General features: G+C 41.4%; 1 pseudogene; it reads left to right on the top strand.

Annotated features, from left to right (window-relative positions):
• The first annotated feature begins 1911 nt into the window (after window positions 1-1911).
• LOC125342946 lies at window positions 1912-2823 on the top strand (annotated as a pseudogene).
• Window positions 2824-8996: the final 6173 nt, after the last annotated feature.

Below are 8996 nucleotides of genomic sequence, written 5' to 3'. Positions count from 1 at the left end.
AGTGTAAGATTTCATAAATGAATTAGCTGTATGAAGATATAGTAGTTACACTACTACAAATATTGAGCATCCCTTTTGTGACCTATTTTTACAAGTATTTAAAATTGTGGTACATTTCTGCATTGATGTTTAATAAAAACATATTTCAGAGAAAAAATAGATTCAAATTTATTAGTATAGGCAGGAACTTTCTGTATAGAACTCCAGTAGCTCCATAAATAGAGGCAGAGATTGACAAATGGTATTATATCAAGTTAAAATCTTCTGCATAGCAAAGGATAGAGATACTTGGCTGAAAAGACAACCTATGGAATGGGAGAAAATCACAAGCATCTATAGTGCTGCCAAGGGACTAACATCCAGAAACCACAGGGAAGTTTAAAAACAATCAGTCTCTCAAAGAATCAATTAATAAATGGGTCAATGATCTGAGCAAATACTTCTTAAAAGAAGTATTAATGACCAATCAATAAAGAAATGTTCAGCATCTCAGGCCATATGGGAAACACCAATCAAAACAACATTGCAATTCCTTCTTACTCCAATTAATCAGAACGGCTATCATCAAAAACACAAATAAGAAATTCTGACCAAGATTCAAGTCAAAAGGAACCCTCTAACACTGTTAGTGAGAATTTAAAGTAGTGTAAATACTGGGAATCTGTGTAAAGATTCTTTAAAATGTTTTAACCTTCCTGTTTGCTGTCTGGTTCCAAAAACATTTTGGAGCTCAGTGGGTGAAATAATGCTACACAGAGGCTGTAGTGGGTCCCAGTGTCTCATGGAATTTACCTGCTTGGCCAGCAGTGCCTGCTTCCACCCCACCCTTGGAGTAGCAGCATTGATACTGTGGGTTTTCCACAAGCCTGAGGTTGGGGTTACAGTTGTGCCCCTTCCAGCATGAGAACTCCTTGCTCTCAGTAACCTTAGATGGGATTTTGGCCCCTCTCCAGCAACCTCATGTACCAGATTAGCCCTTGCTCCTATCACCTCTGTGAGTCCATGAAACATTTAAACAAATGAGAGTGGGTACAGAAGGCCTTCTTCTAGAAACAGGGCAACAGGACAAGAGCTATCAAGCATCCATCCTGTTTGTCTGCTGGCTCTGAGAGTTGTGTCCAAGCAAAGTTGATCAGTCCATGCCTGCCATGAGAAGGCTGAAGCCAGGGGGAGCTTTGGGTGGGGGATAAGGTGGAACGGAACTGTAGGGCGTGTAGAGATATAAACCGATAGGGGTTGATGCTGACATGAGGGAGGCACGTTGCCCTCACCAATAAAGACCTGTCTGGGGCTTTCCCAGTGCTCAACGGCATTGGTAACCACAGGAGCCCTGCACAGTATTACTGCTAAATTATTGCCAGGAGGGTCAGGGCTGTGCCTGCAACCCTCTTCGTATTTAACACTGTACATAGTGTATGTTTGTGATCTATAAGGTTTTCCTTATTTTGTATATGATCAATAAATAGCTTTTAAGAAAAAATAAAATGGTTAAAGAAACACATCCTATGATCCAGAGATACAATAGAGGAACTAAAACACGTAGCACTTTTTGCAATAGCCAAGCTATAGAAATCATCCAAATGTCCTACAACTGATAAATGGATCACAGAGGGCTGGGGATATGGCCTAGTGGCGAGAGAGCTTGCCTCGTATACATGAAGCCCTGGGTTCGATTCCCCAGCACCACATATACAGAAAACGGCCAGAAGTGGCGCTGTGGCTCAAGTGGCAGAGTGCTAGCCTTGAGCAAAAAAGGAAGCCAGGGACAGTGCTCAGGCCCTGAGTCCAAAGCCCAGGACTGGCCAAAAAAAAAAAAAAACCAAAAACAAACAAACAAAAACAAAACACAAAAACAAAAACAAAATAAATGGATCACAGAAATGTGAGAGCTATACCTAGGGCACACGCACACACACACACACACACACACACACACGATTATTCAGTTACTTCTCACACACAGGCACACAGAGTTACTGAGTCATCCCTCACACCGGATTATTCAGTCATAATGAAATTACAGAGCCCTGCTCAGCAGCGTTGGGGATCCTGTGCAGACCCACCAGTGACAACAGGCAAGGACCCCTAAAACCAACAGCTGCCGCCTTTCCAGTCGCCTTACCCAGGCCTGGGTGCAAGTTGTGGCCACTGCAGCTGCTCAGCAACCAAGGCTGTCACTGCAGCCATGAGCAGCAACGAATGCTCCAGTTGTGGCCAGTGTGGCTACCAGGCCAAGGAATGCCCGACGGCTGCCAGACAGGGCCAAGGAGGACTGAGGGGCCTCGGCAGAGGTTGTTTCTAGGGCCACCTCAGATGTCCGGCAGACTTCTGTTACCGCTGCAGGGAGTCCGGGCACCTGGTCAATGACTGTGATCTGGAGGAGGACGCCTGCTACAACTGCGGCACGGTGGGCCACATCTCCAAAGACTGCAAGGAGCCCAAGAGAGAGCAAGAGCTCTGCTGCTACATCTGCGTCAAGCCAGGCCATCTGGCTCGGGACTGCGAGCACGCCAACGACATGAAGTGCTATTCTTGTGGCCAACTGGGAATTCTTCAGAAAGACTGCAACAAGGTCCGCTGCTACAGGTGCGGGGAGATTGGACAAAAGGCCAGCCCGTGCAAGAACGGAAGTCAAATCAACTGTTACCACTGTGGTGAGACTGGACACCTTGCCCGGGAATGCACCATTGAGGCCGCAGCCTAATTCTTCCCCATGTTGCCCTCCTCCTTTCTGCTGAGAGTGTGTTCATTCCTCTGAGTATACTTCCCTGGCCAAGGCTGGTAGACAGAGGTGACTTCCATGTAAAAGGAGGAAAGGGGTGGACAAATTAAAAAAAAAAACTTTCTGCATTTAACTAGGTGTTAGTTACAGTGCTTTGTTAATGAATTCCCCTTCAGAGCTACTGGCGAATATGGTTTGATGCATGTGAAGAGTTGAGTAAGCTCATTTTGGTTTTATTAAATATTCCCACATAAAAAGTAAAATCAAATATGGAATTCTCTATGAATTTCCATAAGTAACTTTAACTTCAGCATAAGTAAGGCCTTGGATACTCTGACGTCAGGAGTTATTAAATAACATCAAGTAATATCTGTAACAGGCCATTGTAGGACAGACATATAACTGTCAGTAAACAAACTGAGAAGGTAAACATATGTGTTGAAGCATATGGGAGAAAAGCTTTAATTGAAGCTTAAACCAGTAAAGCTTCATTACAGAGCTGATGCTCAAAACACAGATTGTGATGGTAAGGTTTAAAAAAACACACACTTTCAAAGACTAAATCTAAAACATGAAGTTAACATCAATTCTCAGAATTAGAGTAATTAGGATTCATTCAGGAATTGCAGAGAATGTACTTTCACAGAAGTGAAGATGCTATTTTTGTATATTATTGTCACTTGGGAAGCTATGTTTCATTTGCTCTGCTCAGGTGTTTTTTTTACTTAAAATATTTCATTTTTTGTTAAATTTTTATTGTCAAACTGAGGTACAAAGAGGTTACACTTTCATACATTTGGCTTTGAGCACATTTCTTGTACTGTTTGTTACCTCCTCCCTCATTCACCCCTTCCCCTCCCCCTTTCCCTTTCCCCCCCAAAAGTTGTTCAGTTCATTTATACCAAACAGTTTTGCAAGTATTGCTTTTGTAGTCGTTTGTGTTTTTTTACCCGGTGTCTCCGAATTTGTTATTCTCTTTCTAGTTCAAATACCAGTATACACGGTTTGCAATGTACTCAGATAAGATACACACATAGCTCAGGTACAACCATAGGAAGGGGATACAAGAACATCATCAATAATAGAAGCTACGGTTTCACATCGCTTGTTGAAAGTAATTACAACAGTGATATGACAGTCGTTTCCATAACATGGAGTTCATTTCACTTAGCATTATCTTATGTGTTCATAAGGGCTATTGGGCTGTTGTGATCCTCTGCAGTGACTAGCCTAAACCTGTGCTAATTATTCCCTATGAGGGAGACCATAGAGTCCATGTTTCTTTGGGTCTGGCTCACTTCACTTAGTATAATTTTTTCCAAGTCCTTCCATTTCCTTATGAATAGGGCAATGTCATTCTTTCTGATAGAGGCATAAAATTCCATTGTGAATATGTACCACATTTTTCTGATCCATTCGTCTACTCAGGGGCATCTGGGTTGGTTCCAAATTCTAGCTATGACAAATTGTGCTATGATGAACATTGTTGTGCTGGTGGCTTTACTGTGTTCTTGTTTGTGATCTTTTGGGTAGATGCCCAAAAGTGGGGCTGCTGGGTCATAGGGTAGCTCTATGTTTAGCCTTCTGAGGAATCTCCATACCGCTTTCCAGAGTGGCTGAACTAGTTTACATTCCCACCAACAGTGAAGTAGGGTTCCCTTTTGGCCACATCCCCTCCAACATTTGTCATTGTTAATTTTCTTGATATAGGACATTCTTACTGGAATGAGATGGAATCTCAATGTTGTTTTGATTTGCATTTCTTTTATGGCCAGTGATTTCATATGTCTCTTGGCCATTCTCATTTCCTCCCCAGAGAAGTCTCTTTTTAAGACTTTAGCCCACTTCTTGAGAGAGCTATTGGTTCTTTGCGGTTTTGTTTTGAAGGAATGTAATTTTTTTAGTTCTGCATATATTTTAGATATGAGGCCTTTGTCCATTGTATGGTCAGTAAAGATCCTTTCTCAATCTGTGGGCTTTCTGTTTATCTTGCGAGCTATGTCCTTTGCCTTGCACAAGCTCTGCAGTTTGATGCAGTCCCATTTGTCTATTCTTTATTTGATTTGTCACATTTCTGGGTCTTTGTTAAGGAAGTTCCATCCTGTGCCAAGGAGCCCAAGTGTTTCTCCTACTCCTTTCTTTAGAGTTTTCAGGGTATCTGTTATAATTTCGAGGTTGATCCTTTTGGAATTGATTTTGGTGCAGGGTGATATATAAGGATCTAGTTTTAGTTTGTTGCATGTGTTGAACCAGTTTTGCCAGCACCATTTGTTAAAGAGGCTATCTTTCTTCCAGACTATTGTTTTAGCTCATTTATCAAAGATTAAGTAGGCATAGTTCTGTGGGTTTCACTCTGGATGTTCAATTCTGTTCCATTGGTCTTCAGGCCTGTTCCGGTGCCAATACCAAGCTGTTTTTATTACTATTGCTTTATAATACAGCTTGAAGTTGGGTATTGTAATTCCTCCAGCACTGTTCTTTCTGCTTAGGATTGTCTTTGCTATTCTGGGTATTTTATTGTTCCATATGAATTTCTGGATTGCTTCCTCTATTTCATTAAAAAATGATGTTGGGATATTAATGGGTATGGCAATGAATTTGTAGATAGCCTTTGGCAATATTGCCATTTTGATTATACTAATCCTCCCAATCCAGGAGCATGGGAGGTTTATCCATTTCCTTAGTTCTGCCTTGATTTCGTTTTTCATGTTTTTCAAGTTCTCATCATAGAGGTCTTTCACTTCTTTGGTTAAGGTTATTCCTAGGTATTTTATGTTTTTGGGGGCTATTGCAAAAGGAGTTGCTTTCCTGATTTCAGCCACGGCGTTCGGGTCATTAGCATATAGAAATGCCATTGATTTTTGAAGGTTTCTTTTATATCCTGCAACTTTGCCAAAGTTTTGGATCAGCTCTAGTAGCTTAGGAGTAGAGTCAATGGGGTTCTTTAGGTATAGGATCATGTCATCTGCGAAGAGAGAGAGTTTAACTTCATCTTTTCCTACTTGGATACCCTTTATATTTTCTTCTTGCCTAATTGCTCTGGCTAGGAATTCTAGTACTATGTTGAAGAGAAGGGGAGAGAGCAGACATCCCTGACTTGCTCCTGATTTTAAAGGGAATGGCTTTAGTTTTTCACCATTTAGAGTTATGTTTTCTGTTGGTTTGTCATAAACTGCCTTGATTATATTCAGGAATGTTCCCTGGAATCCCACTTTTTCCAGGGCTTTTAGCATAAATCCATGCTGGATTTTATCAAATGCCTTTTCTGCATCCATAGATATAACCATGTAGTTCTTCACCTTGCTCCAGTTGATGTGGTGGATTATATTAATTGACTTGCGTATATTGAACCAACTTTGCATCCCTGGGATGAATCCAGTTTGATCGTGGTGCATGGTTTTTTTGATGACCTGTTGGAGTCGATTGGCCAGAATTTTGTTGAGAATTTTTGCATCTATGCTAATCAGGGAAATCGGTCTATAGTTCTCCTTCCGTGCTGAGTCCTTGCCTGGTTTGGGGATGAGGGTTATGCTGGCTTCATAGAATGTGTCCGGTAGTGAACTTTCTCTTTCATTTCATTGAAGATTTTGAGAAATATCGGTGTGAGTTCTGTTTTGAAGGCCTTGTAGAATTCTGCTGTGAATCCATCTGGACCTGGGCTTTTCTTGGATGGGAGATCATTTATTGCCGTTTCTATTTCAATGCTGGATATGTGTCTTTTCAGAAGGTTTAAATATTCATGGCTGAGTTTGGGGATATCAATTTCTTCTAGGAAATCATCCATTTCTTCCAAGTTCTCGAATTTGTTGGCATAAAGGTTTGCAAAATAGTCCCTTATTTTGTACTGATTTTTGGTGTTTCTGTGGTGATGTTACCTGTTTCATCTCTCATCTTGTTTATTTGGGTTTGCTGCTTTCATTTTTTGGTCAGGTTGCTAGGCGTCTGTCTATCTTGTTAATTTTTTCAAAGATCCAACTCTTTGTTTTGTTGATTCTTTCAATGGTTTTTTTTTGTCTCTAATTCATTTAATTCTGATTTTATTTTAATTATTTGCTTCAGTCGATTGATTTGGGGTTTGGCTTGTTGTCCTCTTTCAAGGAGATTAAGGTGCTTCCTTAAGTTTTTGAGTTGCTGTTTCTCCAGTTTGTTGGTGTAGGCACTCAGAGATATAAATTTCCCTCTGAGTACTGCCTTTGCTGTGTCCCAAAGGAGCTGGTACTTTGTGTACTCATCTTGGTTGAATTCCATAAACAATTGAATTTCTGTTCTAATTTCTTCAATGACCCACTGATGGTTCAGCAGTGTATTGTTTAGCCTCCATGTATTATAGGATTTTCTGTGGTGACTGTTTGAGTTGAGCTGTAATTTTATTCCGTTGTTGTCTGAGAGAATGCAGGGAATTGTTTTGATACTTCTGAATTTGTACAGCTTTTCTTTGTGCCCTAAGATGTGATCTATTTTGAAGAATGTTCCATGTGCTGCCGAAAAGAATGTGTATTCTGTTGTTGCTGGATGGAATATTTTGTAGATGTTGGTTAAGTCTAGTTGGTCTATGCAATTGTTTAGTTCTGTGGTTTCTTTGTTCCATTTTTGAGGTGCTGATCTGTCCAGAGGTGACAGTGGAGTGTTAAAGTCCCCAGCTATCAATGTGTTTGGGTCTATTAGTGTTTTTAGAGTTAGTAGTGTTTGTTTGATAAAGTTAGGTGTTCCTGTATTTGGTGAATAAATATTTAGGATGGTTATATCCTCCTGTAGGAGAGATACCTTAATTAGGATGTAGTAACCATCTTTGTCTCTTCTTCCCTTCTTTGTCTATTCTTCTTAAAAATCAGATGGTAAGGCTGGGGATATAGCCTAGTGGCAAGAGTGCCTGCCTCGGATACACGAGGCCCTAGGTTCGATTCCCCAGCATCACATATACAGAAAACGGCCAGAAGCGGCGCTGTGGCTCAAGCGGCAGAGTGCTAGCCTTGAGGGGGAAGAAGCCAGGGACAGTGCTCAGGCCCTGAGTCCAAGGCCCAGGACTGGCCAAAAAAAAAAATCAGATGGTAAAAGAAATTGAGTCCTAGAAACACAAAATATCATCTTATACTATTTTAATAAATTTGGCATACCTGGTAGAATGCCTATGTGACCAGGTTGTCAAACAGTGGGGAGAGCCCTGAAAGGCAACACCTCCAGGATCATTCCCATTTTCTATATCAAAGGTGGTACCTATGGAAGGCTGAAGTGCCACCACAGGCTAGTTCTCACCATAAAGGGCTGAAACACTGACACTCCTCACTAAATAGCCCTGAAAACACCCCTATCCTAAGCAAAAATCACAAGGGACCTGAATTGTGGTTGGATCAGGACCTCAGATTAATACATGAAGCTGTCCACCCCCTCCATCCCATGGTCCACAATTTAAACGTAATCATGGCCCAGATACTCTCAAATACCACCAATTCTCTCTAGCAAATCTTAAATCAAGGATCTCCTAGTGACAGTTCAAAGATCAATTTGGTAAGCTACTGTAAGACCAGTTCTCTATCAGGGATGTTTTTAAAACATTCTGCTCTTGGTAACCTGCACTTGTTTCCAAGCAGAGCCTTTGTTTATTGTTGCTATTTATCATATGTGTGTCTTGTTGGCCAGGATTTTCTGGTGATGCCCAGCTCTTTGTGTATCACTATGTTATGGCATATGTTTCCTTATGTCTTCATCTATGTATCTTAAAGTACATGATAGAAGGGCTGGGAATATGGCCTAGTGGCAAGAGTGCTTGCCTCCAAGACATGAAGCTCTCGGTTCGATTCCCCAGCACCACATATATGGAAAACGGCCAGAAGGGGTGCTGTGGCTCAGGTGGCAGAGTGCTAGCCTTGAGCAGGAAGAAGCCAGGGACGGTGCTCAGGCCCTGAGTCCAAGGCCCAGGACTGGCCAAAAAAAAAAAAAAAAAAAAAAAAAGTACATGATAGAAAAGCTGACATTGCACATGGATATGAAGAGCCTATAGTAAGCTATCCACTTCCAGGCTTCTTTACTTTCTGTCTTATACTGAGAAATCCATACCCTGCTCCTCCTCCATCTTCACCTCCTTTTTCTCCACAAACTCCAGGAAAACTTTCCTCTGTGTACCAGAGGGCCTTAGAATAGGGAATGCCTAGAGATAGAAACAACCTCAGAGACCCTGACCCATCTGTAAAGGAAACCACTGGGTAATCTGATGTTCTGAAATCCTGGCATTGCTGGGTGCATGGCCTTTAGGAGAGCAGTGAGCTTACAGCCCATT

Source organism: Perognathus longimembris, chromosome 28, assembly GCF_023159225.1.
Source record: "Perognathus longimembris pacificus isolate PPM17 chromosome 28, ASM2315922v1, whole genome shotgun sequence".
Lineage (NCBI taxonomy): Eukaryota > Metazoa > Chordata > Mammalia > Rodentia > Heteromyidae > Perognathus > Perognathus longimembris.
The sequence above is the reverse complement of the archived record's forward strand: the minus strand, read 5'-3'. Positions and strand labels throughout refer to the sequence as shown.